This window comes from Crinia signifera, chromosome 1, assembly GCF_055691185.1.
Source record: "Crinia signifera chromosome 1, ASM5569118v1, whole genome shotgun sequence".
NCBI lineage: Eukaryota > Metazoa > Chordata > Amphibia > Anura > Myobatrachidae > Crinia > Crinia signifera.
The window spans coordinates 278,104,506-278,126,816 of record NC_139217.1 but is presented as its reverse complement, the minus strand read 5'-3'; positions in this window follow the sequence as shown (position 1 = coordinate 278,126,816).

Genomic DNA, 22,311 nt, shown 5'->3' with positions numbered 1-22,311 from the left:
CTCTTCATTTTCCCATGATGAGAACACTATTTCTGCTGGTTGAACTACACACTTGAAGATTAAGTTGCCAAAAGGACTCCAAAAGAAACCGTTATATGAATATACCATTTCTACCTTGTGAGTCGGGGTACGCCCACTTTTGTTTCACTTTTTATACAAAGATACCTTAATGTGTTTTTTCCATATTTAAATTGGTGAGTGAGGTACAGTATGCTGTGGATTGCAGTATTCATTCACCACCTCAAATCACGATTCAACACATACCACCGAGTACGGGTTATATTGAATATTATTTTCCACTTTTTTACATTGGGAACACCATTTCAGCTTACCAAACCCCACCTTTGAGGACCGGAGGACCACCCTTGATCAAAGAAACCTTTACAAGCTTGAAAATATTCCAATTTACTATGAGTAGGGGTATGCCCATTATCTTCCCCTCCACATACACCACTTGGATAATCACACATTCATAAGAAGACACTAACACAGTTTAATTATTGTTTTCTTATATTTTTATTTCTTGAGAAATCATCACTTCGGAACATCAGTTTATGAATCCATCAAAAAGGAAACATTCCACATAAGGACACATTTCCATTTAAGAACTATAGACTAATGCGCAATTGAAAAGTATTCTCCCTCCCCCATTTTGTGTATTTAATAAAGGCTGATTTAATAGTGAAAAGGAACAGACAATAGGGTGATTTCCAGCCATTATGCATAACCAAAATCAATGTGGAACAAATCTGTGAGAGCACATAGAAGCCCTCCCTGACATATACACAAAACAATAAATTGTAATAAATAAATAAATAACAGTTGCAATGCCTACCAAGAGCCACAGGCAGTCGTTCCATCCATGAAATCATCCATCCATCCATCTCAAATGAAAACGAAAAAGGAAGAAAAGGGGAAATAAAAGGAAAAGGGAGAGCAAGTCTGTCTGTTGTTACCCAGTTTGTTTTAGCAATTGTAAACCTACATCAAAAAAAGAAAAGAAAAATAAATTCCTACAAGGGGCACTCAAAGCTGACTTATTTTGCTTATTCAGCATTCATTTTTATTTATTGGTTTACCATATAGTGTCCCAAGAAAAGATGTTAAAATGTGACTTTTATTGAATATCAAATTAAAAGCTGTGAAATATGATTAAAGTTTTTGTGAAAAAGTGTAAAACAAATATGTATTAGAAAGTGAGAATTAAATTAAAATAGGGCTGTGTGTGTGTTTTTTTTATTACAGTCCAATGACGTATATTCTCATGAATAATAATATAACGGTGTGATGACACTGCATACATAAACTTCGTCTGTGTTCCGTTTCCAAATATCTCCTATTTATCACCTCACTAGTATGGTATGGCAATTGTATATCTGAGAAACGTCTCAGATTATTGATACTCTGTTACTATGTTGCAGTTAAATATCAGTCCTCTGTGTTTCTTAAATGTAACCAGAAACGTTTAAACGTTTATACAATTATACAGATTCCTGGGAAGCACCTCCCTATATACATAAAATCTGAATTAATGGTAATATACTACATATAGGGATTATCTGACAGTTACGGTATACAATTGACTGTGCGGATTAATTTCTTTGACTACAATTGTAAACCGCAACGGAATGTGCTGCGCTATATAAGAAACCGTAATTAAAATAAATAATAAAAGAAGGGGGAGAATGAAGGGGTAGTTAAGTCGGTTAGGGAGGATGGGGTTATGGCTGCCCACATGCTATGGCAAATACCAGGAGGTAGATTTAAAACACTTTTGTATTGCCAATTTAGGGGGTTATTCTGGTTGACACGCTCGGATACAAATATACTAAGAGCACGTAACATAGCCTACTGCGCATGCGTAGTGTGCGCTATGCGCATGTGCAAAGGCTGACATCCGCACTCGCACAGGACTCAATGGGCACAAAGCTGCCTCTGAGCACTCGGGCAAAATGGACGTAAAGTGGGCATATTGAAGGGTGCGGTTACAAATTTGGTTAAAACTGGGTGTTAACCTGGGCATAAACATGGGTGTTGACAAAAATTTGCTGGGTGGTGGCCTCGCTCAGGGTGCTACAACAAAAACCTTTGGCTCAAAAAAGCAGGTTTCTCACCTAGCAGGTCAGCCGCCGTACCACCTCCACATTCGCTCGGGCAATCAACACTCACAATAGCTAAAATACTTGCACCTGCACACAATACTATCCAATGCACTACTCAATTTTCTCTCATTAACCCAGTGGTTCCCAAACTGTGTGCCTAGGCACCCTGGGGTGCCTCAGGACACCTGCAGGGGTGCCTTGGTTTGGTGGACCAGGATCAATTGCTATTATTCATAGGCAATGTAACATGCAAAACTAGTGCTGGTGGCTGCCAATCATAATATATGTTCACAAGCAGAAAAATAAGTACTGGTGGATCACTGTGAATAAGGATAAATTGGGTATCACAATAATAACATTTTGTTATATTAAATTAAAATGTATGTACAATATACACAATAAGAGTTTATAGTAAAATTAAAAAATATGTGGACAAACAGCAAATCCTGTCCCTCAACACATAACTGTGATATATAAACACAATGTAATTAAGTTTAAAAAAAAAAATCTGAATTTCTCACTAAGAAACATTTGGCCTAGGGGTGCCTTGAAAACTTTGATGCTGTAGGGGGCCGTGATTCCAAAAAGTTTGGGAATCGCTGCATTAACCAATTACCTAACTACAAGCCACACACAGGAAACTGACATTTCCAGGTCAAACTTTTCCCATGTCTGCCTTCATAGGTCTTTTTTAGCGACATGTTTTTTTTTTACCACAAATACAGAAGGTTTCCCAACTGCTATTATGTGCCATTTCTAAAACTTCAACCTTAATACACAAGTTTGCCTGTCATGTTACGATAATTTCACACACAATTACAAGTTGACGAGTCAACTCTCATCCTTGCATGCAAATACAACCATAATGTCATTACATCACAGACATCTGTCTGATCATGTATTCAAATACCACTGATGTGTTTGTAAACATGTGACTTTCAATTGCTTTTTATTTTTTTTTATTTTTTTTGGGGGGGGGGGGGGGAGTTCGACACTTCTAGGACACTTGAACTCACTGGCGCCACCCATCAATGTAGTTTGGATACATTGTACACGCGTTTACTCCTTTAAAAGCTATGCCAATCTATTACTTCATCACCCTAAAAACCTTACACATTATGGGACTGACCCACACATTATTATTATTATTATTATTATTATTATTATTATTATTATTATTAATAACCCCTTACCGACACAGCCTGTTTTTGCCTTCCTGACAGAGCCCTTTTTTCAAATCTGACATGTATCACTTAAGTGGGGATAACTTTTTTTTGCTTTTACTTATCCCAGTGATTTTGAGACTGTTTTCTCGTGACACATTGTACTTCAAGTTAGTGGTAAATTTTGGTCGATACAGTCTGTGTTTTTTTTGTGAAAAATACCAAAATGTCGTAAAAAAAATGGAAAATTTAGCAATTTTCAAAATGTTAAATTTTCTGCTTGTGAGACAAATAATCATACCACTCAAAATAGTTAATAACTAACATAGACCATATGTCTACTTTATGTTTCCATCATTATTTCAACCTCCTTTTAATTTTTTTGGACACTAGGAGGCTTAAAATATGCATAGCAAATTCTCAAATTTTCAAGAAAATTTCAAACACTGATTTTTTTAGGGACCAGTTCAGTTCTGATGTGACTTTGAGGGACTTGTATGTGAGACACCCCCATAAATGATGCCATTTCAAAAACTGCACCCCTCACAGTATTCAAAACAGCATTTTGGAAGTTTGTTAACCCTTTAGGTGTTTCACAGGAATTAAAACAAAGTGTAGGTGAAATTTCAAAATTTAATTTTTTTTGCAGATTTTCAATTTTAATACATTTTTCTAAGGAACACAGTAGATTTTACTAGAGAAATGTGACTAAAATTTAATTCCCTCAATTCTTTTGTTTTCATAAATATCCTATATGTGGCCCTAGTGTGCACGTTGACCAAACCACAGGCTTCATAATAGAAGGAGCACCTACTTGATTTTGGAGCCTTCTTTTTATGAGATTATTTTTTAGGCACCATGTAGGTTTCTAGGCACCATAAGATGCTAAAAGTTAGGAACCCCCCCACAAGTGACCCCATTTTGCAAACTACACCCCTCAGGGAATTCATCTAGGGGTATAGTGTACATTTCAAACCCCCAGGGGTTTCACCAATTGTGGTACAACTGGGCTGTGAAAATGAAAAATTACATTTTTTTACACAAAAATGCAGTTCTGGCTCAAAATTTTTCATTTTCACAAGGAATGAAGGAGACAAAGCACCCCAAAATCTGTGCCCCAATTTCTCCCGAGTACGGCAATGCATCATATGTGACCAAAAAATACCATTTGGGTGCATGGCAGGACTCAGAAGGGAAGGAGTGATTTTTGGATTTTGCAGCACAGATTCTGGTGGAATGAATGGTGGGTGCTATGTCGCATTAGCAAGACCCCCGAAGCACCAATACAGTGGAACCCCCCCACAAGTGACCCCATTTTGCAAACTACACCCCTCAGGGAATTCATCTAGGGGTATAGTGTACATTTCAAACCCCCAGGGGTTTCACCAATTGTGGTACAACTGGGCTGTGAAAATGAAAAATTACATTTTTTTACACAAAAATGCAGTTCTGGCTCAAAATTTTTCATTTTCACAAGGAATGAAGGAGACAAAGCACCCCAAAATCTATGCCCCAATTTCTCCCGAGTACGGCAATGCCTCATATGTGACCAAAAAATACCATTTGGGTGCATGGCAGGACTCAGAAGGGAAGGAGTGATTTTTGGATTTTGCAGCACAGATTCTGGTGGAATGAATGGTGGGTGCTATGTCGCATTAGCAAGACCCCCGAAGCACCAATACAGTGGAACCCCCCCACAAGTGACCCCATTTTGCAAACTACACCCCTCAGGGAATTCATCTAGGGGTATAGTGTACATTTCAAACCCCCAGGGGTTTCACCAATTGTGGTACAACTGGGCTGTGAAAATGAAAAATTACATTTTTTTACACAAAAATGCAGTTCTGGCTCAAAATTTTTCATTTTCACAAGGAATGAAGGAGACAAAGCACCCCAAAATCTGTGCCCCAATTTCTCCCGAGTACAGCAATGCCTCATATGTGACCAAAAATGGCAGGACTCAGAAGGGAAGGAGTGATATTTGGATTTTGCAGCACACATTCTGGTGGAATGAATGGTGGGTGCTATGTTGCATTAGCAAGACCCCCGAAGCACCAATACAGTGGAACCCCCCCACAAGTGACCCCATTTTGCAAACTACACCCCTCAGGGAATTCATCTAGGGCAGGGGTCTTCAACCCATGGCCCGCGGGCCACGAGTGGCCCGCGAAGCTGATCTCAGTGGCCCCCTGCCTGCCGGCCCACCATGCATAGGATTTTTTTTTTTTAAGTAAAAGAAAATGCTGCAGAGGGAGTCCCCTTAGGTGCCGCCTACCCGATTTCTATTGGCTGCAGGCAGGGCAGAGGAGTGGATCCAGCGCGGCTGGGGGAGGAGGAGGCACGTCTGGTCACGAGCTGGGGAGTTGGGACCCGGCGAAGCTGCGGGAGGAGACGAAGCTGGCGGGAGCAGGGGACCCGGCACTGGAACTGCAGGAGGAGGAGGCACAGCTGGCGGTGGAGACCCGGCAAAACTGCAGGAGGAGGCATGGATGGTGGAAGCAGGTGACCCGTCAAAGCTGCAGGATGAGGAGGTACATCTGGCGGGAGCAGGGGACCTGGCAAAGCTGCAGGCATTACTGGGGGCATTGTGTGTGAGGGGCACTGCTGGGGCATTTTGTGTGAGGGGCACTGCTGGGGCATTGTGTGTGAGGGGCACTGCTGGGGCATTGTGTGTGAGGGGCACTGCTGGGGCATTGTGTGAGGGGCACTGCTGGAGCATTGTGTGAGGGGCACTGCTGGAACATTGTGTGAGGGGCACTGCTGAGGAATTGTGTGTGAGGGGCACTGCTGGGGCATTGTGTGTGAGGGGCACTGCTGGGGCATTGTGTGTGAGGGGCACTGCTGGGGCATTGTGTGTGAGGGGCACTGCTGGGGCATTGTGTGTGAGGGGCACTGCTGGGGCATTGTGTGTGAGGGGCACTGCTGGGGCATTGTGTGAGGGGCACTGCTGGGGCATTAGGTGAGGGGCACTGCTGGGGCATCATATGTATAAGCAGGAGTACTGCTGGCATTATGGTCTGTAGCATAATGGGCATCAGTATGGGGCATAATGTGCAATGGGCATAATTTTGCGTGGATTAATGTGTAATGGTCATCACGGTGCGGCATAATGTGTAATGGGCATTATGGTGTATGACATAATGTACAACAGGTATTACGGTATGTGGCATAATGTCTAATGGACACTATGGTGTGATGCGCAATGTGTAATGGGCATTACGGATAAACAGTGTAACAGTGTATATTGATTTAAGTACCCTTTCATTGTTTGGGTTTGATCTGTGAGGCATACTATTTCACTGTGTGGGCCTTCATGTTTATATGACATTGTGCAGCCTTCAGTCAACTTAAGCGTGTGAGGACAACGACCATTCCTGCGGTAACCAATGTCTGGTCATGCAGGTTGCAAAAGAGGTGTCAGGTAATTGTTTTCCTGCTAGATCACACTCGTTATAATTAGACCACGCCCCTTATAATTAGGTCACTCCCGTTTTTGGGAGCGCGCCTACGGCGTGTGCAATTTATTCAATATCAAATTATATATGGGGGGGGGCACATATTTTACTGTTTGCACTGGAACCCAAATTGGCTGCTGATAACTATTAGGGTGTGTGTGTGTGTGGGGGGGGTTCTGTGCTGAGTATGGGCGGCTGTGCCAACTATCTATGAAGGACTGTGCTGACGTTATAGGGGAGCTGTGATTCTATGGGGCTGTCCGAAATTCCGTAGGCGATTTAGTGGCCCTCGGGCTTCACTGGATTTTTTTAGGTGGCCCACGCTGTCTTAAAGGTTGAAGACCCCTGATCTAGGGGTATAGTGTACATTTCAAACCCCCAGGGGTTTCACCAATTGTGGTACAACTGGGCTGTGAAAATGAAAAATTAAATTTTTTACACAAAAATGCAGTTCTGGCTCAAAATTTTTCATTTTCACAAGGAATGAAGGAGACAAAGCACCCCAAAATCTGTGCCCCAATTTCTCCCGAGTACGGCAATGCCTCATATGTGACCAAAAAATACCATTTGGGTGCATGGCAGGACTCAGAAGGGAAGGAGTGATATTTGGATTTTGCAGCACAGATTCTGGTGGAATGAATGGTGGGTGCTATGTCGCATTAGCAAGACCCCCGAAGCACGGTGAAATGATGAACCTAATAATCCATAGATGTGTGGTATATTTTAAAGCACTCCTTCATACATAGGCCGGGTTTGTCGGGGCAAGTTTCACAGTGGAAAATAGTTTGCTTTCGTATTCCCTTTTTATAGCAAACTTTGCACCTTTTTTGTGTCCTGCCCTTTTTTCCAGTGGAGGGGATTTCGTTAGGAAAATGCTGCCCTGATACAATACGGGGGCCAGTACTAGAAGTACTGGGGCCAGTACTAGAAGTACTGGGGCCCTCTGCCTGCTGGTTCCCAAATATTAGGCCCTTTATGACTTCCTCTTGAAAGTGCATAAATGTCCCCGTCTGGCTGGTAGAACGGAATAGTACGTAAGCGTTATACAGTGCCATCTGGATGATATACACGGCCAGCTTCTTGTACCATATTTTTGTTTTCCGCAGGGCACTGTACGGCTTCAGTACCTGATCTGAAAGATCAACTCCGCCCATGTACTTATTGTAATCTAGGATACAAATAGGTTTTGAGGTGTGGGTACTGGTACCTCGTACAGGGACGGAGGTGGTACTGTCTACGTGAATTGTTGTCAGTATAAGGACATCCCTCTTGTCCTTATATACAACATATTTTCGGTGCATATTCCCCTGCTTTCACCCTTTCTCAGTAATTGGGCAACGTGCATTTTTGGGAGGCCTCTTTGGTTCTTGCACAGTACCGCAAGCTGCTGTACCTCTTGAACCAAGGACCTTAAACAGGGGGATGCTGGTGTAAAAGTTATCCACATAGAGGTGATAACCTTTATCCAGGAAGGGGTGCACTAAATCCCAGACAATCTTTCCACTAACACCTACGAGGGAGGGGGGGCATTCTGGCGGTTCAATTCTTGTGTCCTTCCCTTCATATACCCTAAACCTGTGGGTGTACCCTGAGGTACTTTCGCACAGCTTATACATTTTTATGCCATACCTTGCCCTCTTATTGGGAAGGTACTGGCGGAATTTAACCCTTCCTTTAAAATGTATAAGTGACTCGTCCACACAAATGAATTTTTGGGGGATGTACATCTCAGCAAATTTGGCGCTGAAATGATCAATGACCGGCCTGACTTTGAATAGCCGGTCAAAGTTGGGATCATCTCTGGGTGGGCACTGTGCATTATCGTTGTAATGCAAAAATTTAAGGATTGTCTCAAAACGAGTCCGGGTCATGGCCATACGATGAAGTGGGGTGCTGTACAGAACATCTGTACTCCAATATTGCCTAATTTCTGGCTTTTTAACTATGCCCATATGTAACGCCAGACCCCAAAACGTCATCATCTCTACTGCATCTACAGGGGTCCACCTAGCAAATGATGACGTGGGGTTTTGGGCAATAAACTGCTGGGCATATAAATTACTTTGGTCCACCATTAAATTTATAAAATCATCAGAGAAAAAGACTTTGAAAAAGTCAATTTCTTTGAGGCCTGTACTATCAAATTGGATTCCTGGGTTGGCCAAAAACTCAGGAACCTGGGGCTCAAAATTGTCTGGTGGTGGGGTCCATACGAGATCAATCATTGGGGGGGGGGTCTCAGCTGCTCTCCGGGGGCGTCTTTGAGGGGGTCCCTCATCACAAGAGGAAGAAGAGGAGCTTAAGACAAATGCCAATTCATCGCTTACTTCACTGGCTGTGTCAGTGTCAGAGGCAAGAAGGGCATATGCCTCCTCCGCTGAAAACAGTCTTTGCGATGATTGGGACATTTTTATTATTTTTAAGTGTAGTGTATAGTGTAGGGGGGGGGGTACAAACTTTATTTCAACACGGGGGGTATGTAGTGTGTATGTAATGCTTTAACACGTGTAAGTTTAAAAGAAAAAAAAAAAAAGCTCCTGCGCCAAAAATTGAGCACAGATGTTGGTCAGTAACGTCCGTCACTGATCAGCGCTCAGCGGGAACAGGACACCCACAAAAGCACCGTGGGTGTAAAAACAATTAAAAAAAAAAAACCCACAGCACTCTCCAAAAAAAAAAAGCAATTTAAAAAAACTGCTGAAAAAAAATTATATCAACCCTGTGCCAAAAATGCTGTTCAGTGATGTACGTCACTGATCAGCGCTCAGCGGCCACAGGACACCCACAAAAGCAACGTGGGTGTAAAAACAATTTAAAAAAAATAAACCACAGCACTCTCCAAAAAAAAAACAATTTAAAAAAACTGCAGAAAAAAAATTATATCAACCCTGTGCCAAAAATGCTGTTCAGTGATGTACGTCACTGATCAGCGCTCAGTGGCCACAGGACACCCACAAAAGCAACGTGGGTGTAAAAACAATTAAAAAAAATAAACCACAGCACTCTCCAAAAAAAAAACTATTAAAAAAAACTGCAGAAAAAAAATTATATCAACCCTGTGCCAAAAATGCTGTTCAGTGATGTACGTCACTGATCAGCGCTCAGTGGCCACAGGACACCCACAAAAGCAACGTGGGTGTAAAAACAAAACTCCACTGCACTCTCCAAAAAAAAAAAACTGCTGATCAGTGATTTAGTGATGCAACACTGATTAGCAGTGAGGGACAGCAGGCACACAACTGTGGGTGCAACCTGACAGGGTATATATAAAAAAAAAAAAACCCTGGACCCCAAAAAAGGTGCTGATCACTTAGTTTCAGCACAAAAGACCGCTCTGCACGCTGTTCCTGACCGGAATGACGGCTGCAGAGCTGTCTCTGGTATTTTCTATGTGGTGTAATGGCTGTGATTGGTCCGTCGTTCCGACGGACCAATCACAGCCTTTTGGGGCAGGTGGGGTGAGGTGGGGTGACACCAGTGTCACCCTTACACCCGGTGGTGATTGGTGCTGTACTTTACAGCACCAATCACCACCGATCCCTGTGTCACCGGCGAACGTTATTCGCCGGTACACAGAAAACGCTGTAATTGGCTGTTCACATTGAACAGCCAATCACAGCGATCGCCGAACGGGGGGGTATCGCTGCCCCCCCTGGGCAATGAGGGAAGATGTCTGCTGTCAGGGACAGCAGACATCGTCCCTCTATCACCGCGTCTGTAGACGCGGTGGCACTTTGAAGTCATGACGTACATGTACGCCATGTGTCGGGAAGTACATCCCGGCCATGACGTACATGTCGGGAAGGGGTTAATAAATGTTTGTGCTAAACTGCATTGAAAACATTGGACATGAAACATTGTTTTTCCTAAATAAATGTATTTGCTGGTGTTAAGCATCACACCATAGATAAAAGTTGTGATAAAATATAGTTTTAAAAATAAAAGGCAGGACAAAATATGACATCCACAGAAACAACCCCTCACACGGGAATAGATTGTGTTTAGCCGAGTGGGCCCCATAAAAAAGGAGAACAAGATGGCTAAAATAATGGGGAGAAACAATAAGGTGACATCAAATCAATTGTGTGGCCTCTTTTGGCCTTGGTGGCAGACTTTGGTAGTGTGCTGGTTCTTTGGAACTGTTGGGTTGCGTGGTAGCGGATGATGAAGGGGTGGTAGTGGTTGTCTCCTGGCAGCACAGGATGGGGCAGGCAGGATAGCGGCAGAAAGGGCTGACACTCCTGCCCTGGTGGTGCTAACGAGTTCCGCCATAAGGTCATTGTGGCGGATGGCTTGCTGCGCCAGGGTCTTAAGTGCAGCCATCTCGCCCAGAACCACCAGCATCCTATCCTACCGCTCTGCTGCTGACACCCCCTGCTGCTGAATGTCCATCAGCAGCTGCATTGTAACTCTTCCCTCATCCTGTGTGGCCACTGACTCTTGGGCCCCTGCTGATCCAGGTGTTGGCGATGTAGATGTGGACAAAGGTTCCACAGCTTCAGCTGGGGAAAAAAAAACATTGTCACCATCACACAAGTTGACAATCGAAGGAAACTATGATGAGCCAATTTAAACAGTTACCTATCTCAGCAGCAAACACCTCCACCAGGATCTCGCTATCCATGTTAGAAGCCCCCTGAAGTCCTGGGACCTTAAAGTAAAGCGGTGTACACACAGGGGTGATATATTGCTCAGCAATATATTTCTCAGTGTCTCCTTTTCCATCAGCGACCAGAGATGGTCACTGATGAAAGGGAACCTCTGCCGGGAGAACCGCAGAGGGAATCAGCACCAGCGATCATAAGGGGGCTAAAAACGGGAGCACGAGCATATTGCCAGCGATTATAGCCCGTGTGTACGCACCTTTAGAGAGATCATATCAATATCTAGGATCTCAATGTTAGAAATCGATTCTTCACAATTTTCTTGCCATCTGAAACATTTATGAATTAATTGGTTCAATCTACATAATTAGCATAGGTACAAGATAGATAGGAGTCCTGCGCTAGAGACAAGGGCCCTTATTCTGGTTGGTGTGGCCAGAGCCGCACACGGGGCTCCGGCCGCACAAACCAATCCCCGCCCACCCTACGGATCGCCACGGCCGTCCGTACACGGACGGCTGGCGATCCGCATAAAAATGGTGGAGGCTACGCCTCCACCATGGTGGGAGCTGCCCCCTGCATTCGATGGTCGTCGACCATCGAAGGCAGGTCCGCACGCCGCGGCAGCTCCCGCAAGCTGAGACCACACGGACAATCGTCCGTGTGGTAGCTTGTATGGGGGCTGAAAGCTGACATCCGGCGACGTCAGCTTTCCGCCCCCATGAGTTGCGTCATGGCCTCATTACCATGCATACGCCCCGCGTTTGCATGGGAACGCCCATGAAACGCGGGGCGTACACATAGGGAAATGAGGGCATGATGCCTCTCACGCCCCTATACGCCCCCTTTGCGGCGGACGAAATACGTCTGCGGCGAAGGGGGCTGCACATGCGCAGATTCACCTCTGCGCATGTGCAGAGTAAAAACATCGGCGGTACGGCCGCACGCGGGCCGTACCGATCCGATTAGAATAAGGGCCAATGTGTGGTGTGACACTAAAATGGAGTTGTACAGATTATGGTGACCAAATAGATATTTTATTTATCACAATGTCACAGAAATGCTCAAAATAAGCACTCGTGTGTATAAAAAAGGTAATTGGGTATGGGAAGGGTGATGGGGGGTGGGTGACTAATGCCTTGTGGGGTGGGGGGGTAGACAGGATTGTCTAAGTATGAGTATGTGTGCAAAACACGACTGCACCTGAGGAGGTGTCTGTGGTCTGTTTGCGTGGGATAAATGTTCAGCTGTTGTATATCAGCTCAAAGTCCGGAGTAAAGTCAGGACAAATGTCCGGCAGGCGGTTAATGAAGAGCTGAACAGTCACTGTGGGGTCAAGGGAAGTAGTGCAGTGTCACCAGGGCCAGAATCCCTAGCACTCCAGGTGGTGCACTCCACACTTACCTGATACCCTGGGGCTCCCTCAGTTCTGACCGTCCCTCGCCGCAATGTAATTTCCTTCTCTACTGGTGCCTGCACAGCCGTGCAGGTTCACCAGCTGTAGTCCCGGGTCACTATAACACTGTAATATTCCACTTCCGGGTCCCACTGTGAAGCGTTCTCCGGGAGCAGTGTGGCAGTGGAGTGACGCACGCTCAACTCCCGGTGGGGAGGAGACTTAGGGTGAATGTATGGGGCTACTGTTCCTCCAACGCGTATCGACATCTGATAGGTCTTCTTCAGGGAGTAGTGGTGAACCTGATTGATGGGCTCTCATAATCTTCTATTCCCAGTGGGGGTAGTGTCGTGAAGTACTGGTGGCCATCATTGTTGTGGACGAATTGCCCTCTCAGACTTCAATAGAAAATGTATTGGTAAATAAACAGTGGGATGGAAGATGTAATGTAATGTTGAGCGGGGGGTTAGAAGATGTATGACAAATAATGTCAACAAATGTGGATAAAAAAGAAAGAAAAAGGAAAGGAAAAAAGGGGGAAGATAATGGAAAGGATTCTGTAAGTGATACTAGTGCATGATCGGCCATATTGTTTGAGGGCAAGTTGCCATCATTCGTCATCCTAACATATATTCATGTTAAGTAGAGGTTTCTGTCCAAACATATGTGGTGTGAAAAGACTGCATAGGTGGAAAGTATTAATTTTTAGTGAGGGTTGAAGATGTTTAGTGCCTGACGCTAGTATGGTGACAATTAAATAATTTGGTAATTGTCTAAGAGGCCGTGCCGGTCATCTTGCTAATGAGTAGCACAACATAATAATATTATAATGTACTGATGGACCTAACCTCGTTGTCTATATTCAGTCCCCTGGGGTCAGTGTTTTTAATGTGTACATCCATTTCAGTTCTTCTTTGTTTATGATTCTAATGTAGTCTCCCCCTGTTTCGTGTTTTGGGTTCTGATTTTTTTCTTAAAGCATAAAAACTGCTAAAATCGCAGAATTCAAATTTTTTTTTTTTTTGCTCCTACGCTATTATTAACCTCAATATCATTGAGGTTGCACCGAGGTAGCTGTATAACTATGCTAAGCAACACAAGTGGGTGGCACAAACACTTGGCTCATCTAGGAGTGGCACTGCAGCAGCAGACAAGATGGCTCCAAAATGCACATAATGGAAAAAAAAAGTGCAAGATGTGACCACCTCCTGCACTTAGGCCACGCCCCCAAAATGTTTAGAGGGGGTGAAAGAAAACTCTAAACTCAGCAGCACCCACCTACAGCATGTGCTGTGCTGACAGCAGGCTCAGCATGAGTTCTCATGCTGTCAGTGAGACACATGCTGAGCCTGCTGTCAGCACATCACATGCTGTATGTGTGCTGATGCCGGGAGGGATGGAGATGGAAGGGGGGTCGGACCAGGGCCCCTGCCGGGCCCCTCCAGCAAGCCCGGGCCCGGGTAATTAGTACCTGCTCCCCCCCCCCCCTCTCGGCTGCCCTGGAGTGACAACTCAGGTAATATATAGCCAGTTTGACTTTGTACAGGGGCTTCCAAACTGCCTTTTTTGTCCTACCAGTACAGGTAAGGACTGTCTGACATGTCTACTTGGATGCTGTCACCAAAGTATCCTCCACCCCAGTGATGGGAAGGACAGGCTTCGCAACCACCGACACCCTTGGACTCTCCTTGGGGATTTGTGATAATGTGTCTTTTAGAAGGCTGAGTTGTTTGCTGAAATTTCGTATTCGTATTCTTAATACAAAAGAATACGACTGCATACGGCTGTTTCAGCCATATGCAAATTCGTGTTCCGGAGGGGAATTTACAAATCAGTCAAATACGACTGCTTTGTAACCCTCCATTGGCGTAACCATTCGTATATACGGCCGCTAATACAAATTCGTATAGCCAGTCTGCACGGATCAGTCAGATCCGTGCAGGCTGCAATGTGTAAAAAAATGGTAAAATAAATAAATAAATGGAAAAAAATGGCGTGGGGTCCCCCCCACAGCCGTAACCAGCACCAGGCTTAAAGAGCCGGGGCTGGTAATAAAAAATCAGGAAACCAACAAAATAGGGGTTTCCCGATTTTTTAAAACCAGGCTCCAGGTCCGGGGCTAGTTCCCATAGTATGGGGGACAAAATTACTAGGGGTCCTCCGTATTTTAAGAACCAGCCCCAGGCCCAACCAGCCAACAGGATAATGCCACAGCCGGGGGTCACTTATTATATAAGGTCCCGCGGCCAAACATTAACCCTACCAACCAGTCAGCCTGGCCAGGGGCCCTGGGGGAGTGGGGACCCCTCCAATAAAGGGGTCCCCCCCTCCAGGACTTACCTGACCAGGCTGAAGCCTGGTGCTGTCACAGGTGACCCTGGAGCGGTGGTCACTGGGCTGTTTCAGTGTAAAGAAATAAAATAAACTATTGTCTAATACTGTGGAACTATGAGTCCCAGCAAGCCTCCCCTGCATGCTGGGACTTCGAGAACCACAAGTCCCAGCATGCGGGGCATGAAAGGGCCCGCTGGCACTTGTAGTTCCACAGTAGTAAAAATAGTCAAATAAACACACTGACATCCAAGAAAAATAAAGCTGTATTACATCCAAAGCCTATACATTACATACTGATACTTACCTATCTTGAGCCCGTAGGTAGCCCTCGGTCCTGGTCCGGGGGTCTGGTGTCCTGGAGCTCCGAGTCCGGTGTCCGGTGGTCCGCGGATCCGGTGTCCGGTATCCGATCAAATGGTGGAACCTATGGAAGGAAATTATACTTACAAGTGTCCCATGGCGAAGATCTGTCCTCTTCAATCCGAAGTAGTCCACGGCTCTTGGCAAAAAAATAAACCAGCAGCACCCGAAACCAAAATGAACTGAGCAGAGCCGCACGAGTATTTGTTTACATCGTGCGGCTCTGCCCCCCAAATACCGCTATTTGCCGGCTTGCGGCCTAGCGGCTCCTGGTTGGCCGCTAGGCCGCAAGTCGGCCAATAGCGGTATTCGGGGGCAGAGCTGCACAATGTAAACAAACACAAGTGCGGCTCTGCTCAGTTTTTTTTTGTTTCGGTGGCTGCAGGTTTATTTTTTTGCCAAGAGCCATGGAGTACGTTGGAGTGAAGAAAACAGATCTTCGCCATAGGACACTTGTAAGTATAATTTCCTTCCACAGGTTCCACCACGGATTGCATCGGATACCGGACACCAGACCCGCGGACCCCCGGACAACCGGACACTGGACCCCCGGACCAGGACCGAGGGCTACCTTTGGGTTCAAGATAGGTAAGTATCAGTATGTATGGGCTTTGGATGTAATAATGCTTTATTTTTCTTGGGTGTCAGTGTGTTTATTTGACTATTTTTACTACTGTGGAACTACAAGTGCCAGCGGGCCCTTTAATGCCCCGCATGCTGGGACTTGTGGTTCTCCAAGTCCCAGCATGCGGGAGAGGCTTGCTGGGACTCATAGTTCCACAGTATTAGACAATAGTTTCCTCTATTTTTTTACACTGAATCAGCCCGGTGACCACAGCCCAGGGTCTCCGGGGACAGCACCAGGCTTCAGCCTGGTGAGGTCAGTCCTGGAGGGGGGACCCCTTTATTGGAGGGGTCCCCACTACCCCAGGGCCCCTGGCCAGGCTGACTGGTTAGTAGGGTTAATGCTTTGGCCGCGGGACCTTATATAATAAGTGTCCCCCGGCTGTGGCATTACCCCGCTGGCTGGTTGGGCCTGGGGCTGGTTCTTAAAATATGGGGGACCCCTAGTCATTTTGACCCCCGTATTTTGGGAACCAGCCCTGGCCCTGGAGCCTGGGGCTGGTTTTAAAAAATCGGGGAACCCCTATTTGGTTGGTTTCCTGATTTTTTATTACCAGCCCTTGCTCTTTCAACCTGGTGCTGGTTACGGCTGTGGGGGGGACCCCATGCCTTTTTTTTTTTTCATTTATTTTTCTTTTTTTTTTTACACTGAAGCCTGCAAATACGACAGGAAAGTTAAGTGTATTTTCCTGCCGTATTTGGCCGGCCATTCGGGGCCGTTTTACGCCAATTAGCGGCCGTATTTTCAATCCACTTAGTAAATCAGGAACCACCATTCTTTTGAATGGTGATTTCTGTCGTATTCTATCGATGGTGTATTCATTCGTATTTGTAAATACAAATATGAATAATTAACAGTGGGTTAACAGTGGCTAAATGAAATGAAATGAGTGGCACCTGTAAAAAAATGGGTTCGTTTAAAATGTTTACACTCCTTGTGGAGGGTTTGTAGGAAGAAGAGCCAGCTGTCGCTATCTTACCCTAACAGAAGGAGGCAGCATTATTCCTCAGCAAGATGCTGTACGCTGCCAGTTGGTTTCCGTTCGGCTTCAGTCCCGGGATGCGGTTTGGTGACATCAGGCGGCCGGCATAAGGGTTGTTCGGGCAGCAGTGGGGATGGATTCAAATTTGCGCCAGAATCTGACCCTCTCCTTCAGGGAGAAAATGCTCTGTTCCTAAACGTATGATTGCACAAATACGAATGTCCCATCAATACGAATATGAAAATACGATTTTTTTCTACGAATTCATCTTAGTAAATTTCCCCCTCTATGTCTTGACTAGTGGTTCTATTGGAGCCTCCATATTTTGGTTCTCCATTATCTTTATGGAGTACAGCCACACAGCAGCAGAGACACAGAAACATTTTAAACTATTATTATTTAAGTCAGTAATCCTTATTGTAAAAAAAAGAAAGAATGATTTCCTTTTTTGCAGCACCGATGTACACACCGATGTGCACACCGCACACAGGTGAGTTGAGACTTGTACTACCCTGGCCTGTCCCAGCTAACAGTCACACAGCAGCAGACACAGAAAAATTGAAAAGGAATTTAAGGAATTTATTTAATTCAGTAACCCTTATTGTCCAAAAAAATTAGATTGATTATTTTGCAGCACCCAGGGCCGGACTGGCCATCTGGCACTTCTGGCAAATGCCAGAAGGGCCGATGGTCTTGTGGGCAGATTTTGTGTGTGGGTGAGGAGAATCCCAGGCTGGCATTGTTGCTTTGAGAGCCCCGGTCCCCGATGCCGAGACTGGGGATCAGAAGCAGCGGTCAGGTCCCGCGCCAGCCCATAGAACAGTGCTCTGGCGGCAGCAGTAGCCAGAAGAGTGGGATGACAGAGCAGAGGGATAGATGTGTTTGGCGTTTGACTCATATGCCTGGGGGCTCCACTCTACACTCTCCCTGCCTAGGCTGCTGCGTGCTGCTGAAGTTGAACTTCCTGTGACAGCCAGATCTTGAAGCACTGCAGTATTAATACCAAAAAGATGGTGGCTGAGGGCATGACTATTCGGGGTACTGACAGGTAAAGCACATACATGCACTTTACAGTGTGTTTGTGTATGTCACTGTACACTATGTGCATGCTAGATTGCTATCCCCTGCCCATTGCAATGACAGCAGCTGTGATGGGGTTCTTCTCCCAGCACCCTGGCACTGCAGGATGGAACCTAGCTGCCAAGAGACCACCGTCCCTGGCCCCATTGCCCCAATGTACCCCATAAATGATGCCTGTCATGTTGGTTTTTGGATCATTATTTCTATTATGCAGGGGCATATTGAGGCTGTGGCTGCATCATTTTTATTGGTGGGGGGGGGGGGCTACTTAGTTGCCCTGTGTCTTCCACAAGGTATAATCTGGTCCAGGCAGAAGCCAGTCCATAATGTGCAGCACCTCTTTCGTGTGAGCAATCTAGACCACCACTCTAGCTAGCTAGCACTACAATACAGCAGTATATTAATGTAGTGCAGCATATTTGGGTGTGGTGGTGATATAGTGCAGTATATAGGAGGATATAGTGTAGGGTTGTAGTGTGTAAGGTAATACAGCATACAGTACTGGGGGGATATAGTGCAGTGAAGTTGTGTAGTGAGTAACATGCTGCTGTAGAGGGGCATGGTAGTGAGACACTAGGGGCATTTGGGGTAAATGGGGTCATGTGGTGAAGACGCTGTTGTGAACTGAGCACAGCCATGGACACTCATTGCATCAATGTACTAACTGTCATGTTTTTCTGGCTGGGGCTGGTGGGCAGCCAGTTGGTGGGGGCCCAAAGCATTTGTTTGCACCTGGGCCTACCAGACGCTAGTTCCACTACTGACAAGTACAGAAGGGAGTTTGATAGGACTACCCTGTGCTCCGTCCCTGGACCCACCGGTGGCCTCAATATTAATAATTACAGCACCCAGAAAGCCTGCTATTAAAAGCCTGAGCATGGAGGTGACCCCTGAGGGGATGGAGAACCCCGTTATTTGGGGCCCTGTGCCAGCCCCCCTCAATAGTCGGATACAAGACTCCATTTGAGGAAAAGTAAAGTTAGACACATAAAATATATGCCCTATGGGTCCACGCACACACTATGTAATGGGCATTAGAGTTTGAGGCAATGTATAATGGGCATAACGGTGTGTTCCATCATGAGACAGCACCTCTCTCCCAGTACCCATCACTCCTTGCCCGTAGCAATTCTAATCTTAAGTGTTGTAATTAAAGATTAAAGATGTTCAGGCCACTAGGTTCTGACAGCATTAGGGGATTGTGGGAAAATTCCACATTTGTTTCTACAAACCTCATCTTCATTGTAAAAGCATGGGGGATTTTTTTACTAATATTGGTCCAATCCTATTGTTCCAGCATGGTAACTATTAGATGCAGTGGTACCTACAGTGGGTATTTGTAAACAAAGGGGAAGTCTAAACAGTCTGTATAGTTATGTTTCTAATTTAATAAAATCACACAGTATTGGATATTAGGGGGAGGCAATAATTACACCTCACATCTGCAGTCAGTAATGAGCAGTAAGTGTGGTGCTTGGCTATTATGTCAGTGCCAAGTGGCAATCTTACTCTGAGCAGAAATTACTGCCACCCACATCTCCTGCTAGCTACATTAATCAGTGCTTTGAGGAATGTGCTGTTTAGTAGGGTTAAAGGGGCTGTCTAGATGCCCTCTACAGCTGGCACCAGTATTGAGTGTACCCAGGACCGGCAACAGACTGGTGTGAGGTTAGCAGACTGACAGTAAGACTGTAATTATGATATTTTATTATTTGTAGTGATGAATGTACACTTTAGTCAGTCTGTACCCTCTCGTACTCTATAGATATGTCTATTCCCCATATATGTGTGTGTATTTCCAGATCATATAGCAGGGGTCTTCAACCCATGGCCCGCGGGCCACGAGTGGCCCGCGAAGCTGATCTCAGTGGCCCCCTGCCTGCCGGCCCACCATGCATAGGATTTTTTTTTTTTTAAGTAAAAGAAAATGCTGCAGAGGGAGTCCCCTTAGGTGCCGCCTACCCGATTTCTATTGGCTGCAGGCAGGGCAGAGGAGTGGATCCAGCGCGGCTGGGGGAGGAGGAGGCACGTCTGGTCACGAGCTGGGGAGTTGGGACCCGGCGAAGCTGCGGGAGGAGACGAAGCTGGCGGGAGCAGGGGACCCGGCACTGGAACTGCAGGAGGAGGAGGCACAGCTGGCGGTGGAGACCCGGCAAAACTGCAGGAGGAGGCATGGATGGTGGAAGCAGGTGACCCGTCAAAGCTGCAGGATGAGGAGGTACATCTGGCGGGAGCAGGGGACCTGGCAAAGCTGCAGGCATTACTGGGGGCATTGTGTGTGAGGGGCACTGCTGGGGCATTTTGTGTGAGGGGCACTGCTGGGGCATTGTGTGTGAGGGGCACTGCTGGGGCATTGTGTGTGAGGGGCACTGCTGGGGCATTGTGTGAGGGGCACTGCTGGAGCATTGTGTGAGGGGCACTGCTGGAACATTGTGTGAGGGGCACTGCTGAGGAATTGTGTGTGAGGGGCACTGCTGGGGCATTGTGTGTGAGGGGCACTGCTGGGGCATTGTGTGTGAGGGGCACTGCTGGGGCATTGTGTGTGAGGGGCACTGCTGGGGCATTGTGTGTGAGGGGCACTGCTGGGGCATTGTGTGTGAGGGGCACTGCTGGGGCATTGTGTGAGGGGCACTGCTGGGGCATTAGGTGAGGGGCACTGCTGGGGCATCATATGTATAAGCAGGAGTACTGCTGGCATTATGGTCTGTAGCATAATGGGCATCAGTATGGGGCATAATGTGCAATGGGCATAATTTTGCGTGGATTAATGTGTAATGGTCATCACGGTGCGGCATAATGTGTAATGGGCATTATGGTGTATGACATAATGTACAACAGGTATTACGGTATGTGGCATAATGTCTAATGGACACTATGGTGTGATGCGCAATGTGTAATGGGCATTACGGATAAACAGTGTAACAGTGTATATTGATTTAAGTACCCTTTCATTGTTTGGGTTTGATCTGTGAGGCATACTATTTCACTGTGTGGGCCTTCATGTTTATATGACATTGTGCAGCCTTCAGTCAACTTAAGCGTGTGAGGACAACGACCATTCCTGCGGTAACCAATGTCTGGTCATGCAGGTTGCAAAAGAGGTGTCAGGTAATTGTTTTCCTGCTAGATCACACTCGTTATAATTAGACCACGCCCCTTATAATTAGGTCACTCCCGTTTTTGGGAGCGCGCCTACGGCGTGTGCAATTTATTCAATATCAAATTATATATGGGGGGGGCACATATTTTACTGTTTGCACTGGAACCCAAATTGGCTGCTGATAACTATTAGGGTATGTGTGTGTGTGGGGGGGGTTCTGTGCTGAGTATGGGCGGCTGTGCCAACTATCTATGAAGGACTGTGCTGACGTTATAGGGGAGCTGTGATTCTATGGGGCTGTCCGAAATTCCGTAGGCGATTTAGTGGCCCTCGGGCTTCACTGGATTTTTTTAGGTGGCCCACGCTGTCTTAAAGGTTGAAGACCCCTGTCATATAGTATTAGGCTGTAGAACTCCACAGTAATTAATGTATATTTTAGCCCTCTTGTTCTCTGCAGATGTTTCTATTCCCCATATCTGTGTGTACCATAGTATTAGACTGTATATTGCCCGATATGATCAGACAGGAAATGTCCACAGGGGGTGATCCAATTCCCCTGCTATTTACAGGAAGGTTATGTCCACAGGGGGTAATCAGGACATAACCAAATTACCTTAATTGTATTTACACTCCTTTGTGCCTTTCTGGACTCTAGTAGACTCTTTGGAGCCTGACCCAGCAGGGGGGGGGGGGGGGGGGGGGGGGGGGCAGCAGCAGTAGCTGGGAGGGGGATATACCTGACTCTTGAATCCACCAATCGAGACCCACTGCAAGCCCACTTTTGGTTTGTGCACCGTGGGAATTTAGAAGGTTTTAAAATGACTTGTACACATGCCAGCTCCTTCATGTTAGTCGCAATCCTGGCTCAGGGGTCATACTCTCCACTGGATCTTGTGGAACACATCGTTTGCCCGGGGGGGGGGGCATCCTACTAAGCTCTTGTGTGGAGCGTCCATGCTGTGTGGATTTACACAGGTTTCGGCTATCACTGCTGTGTGGAATAAGTGATAGTTTTGTGGTTTGGAACTGCTGCTACAAGGACTGCCATTTTGGACTGCTACCCGATAACGTTTATATGCTACCTTTGCCTCGTGTTCCTGTGTTTGTCTA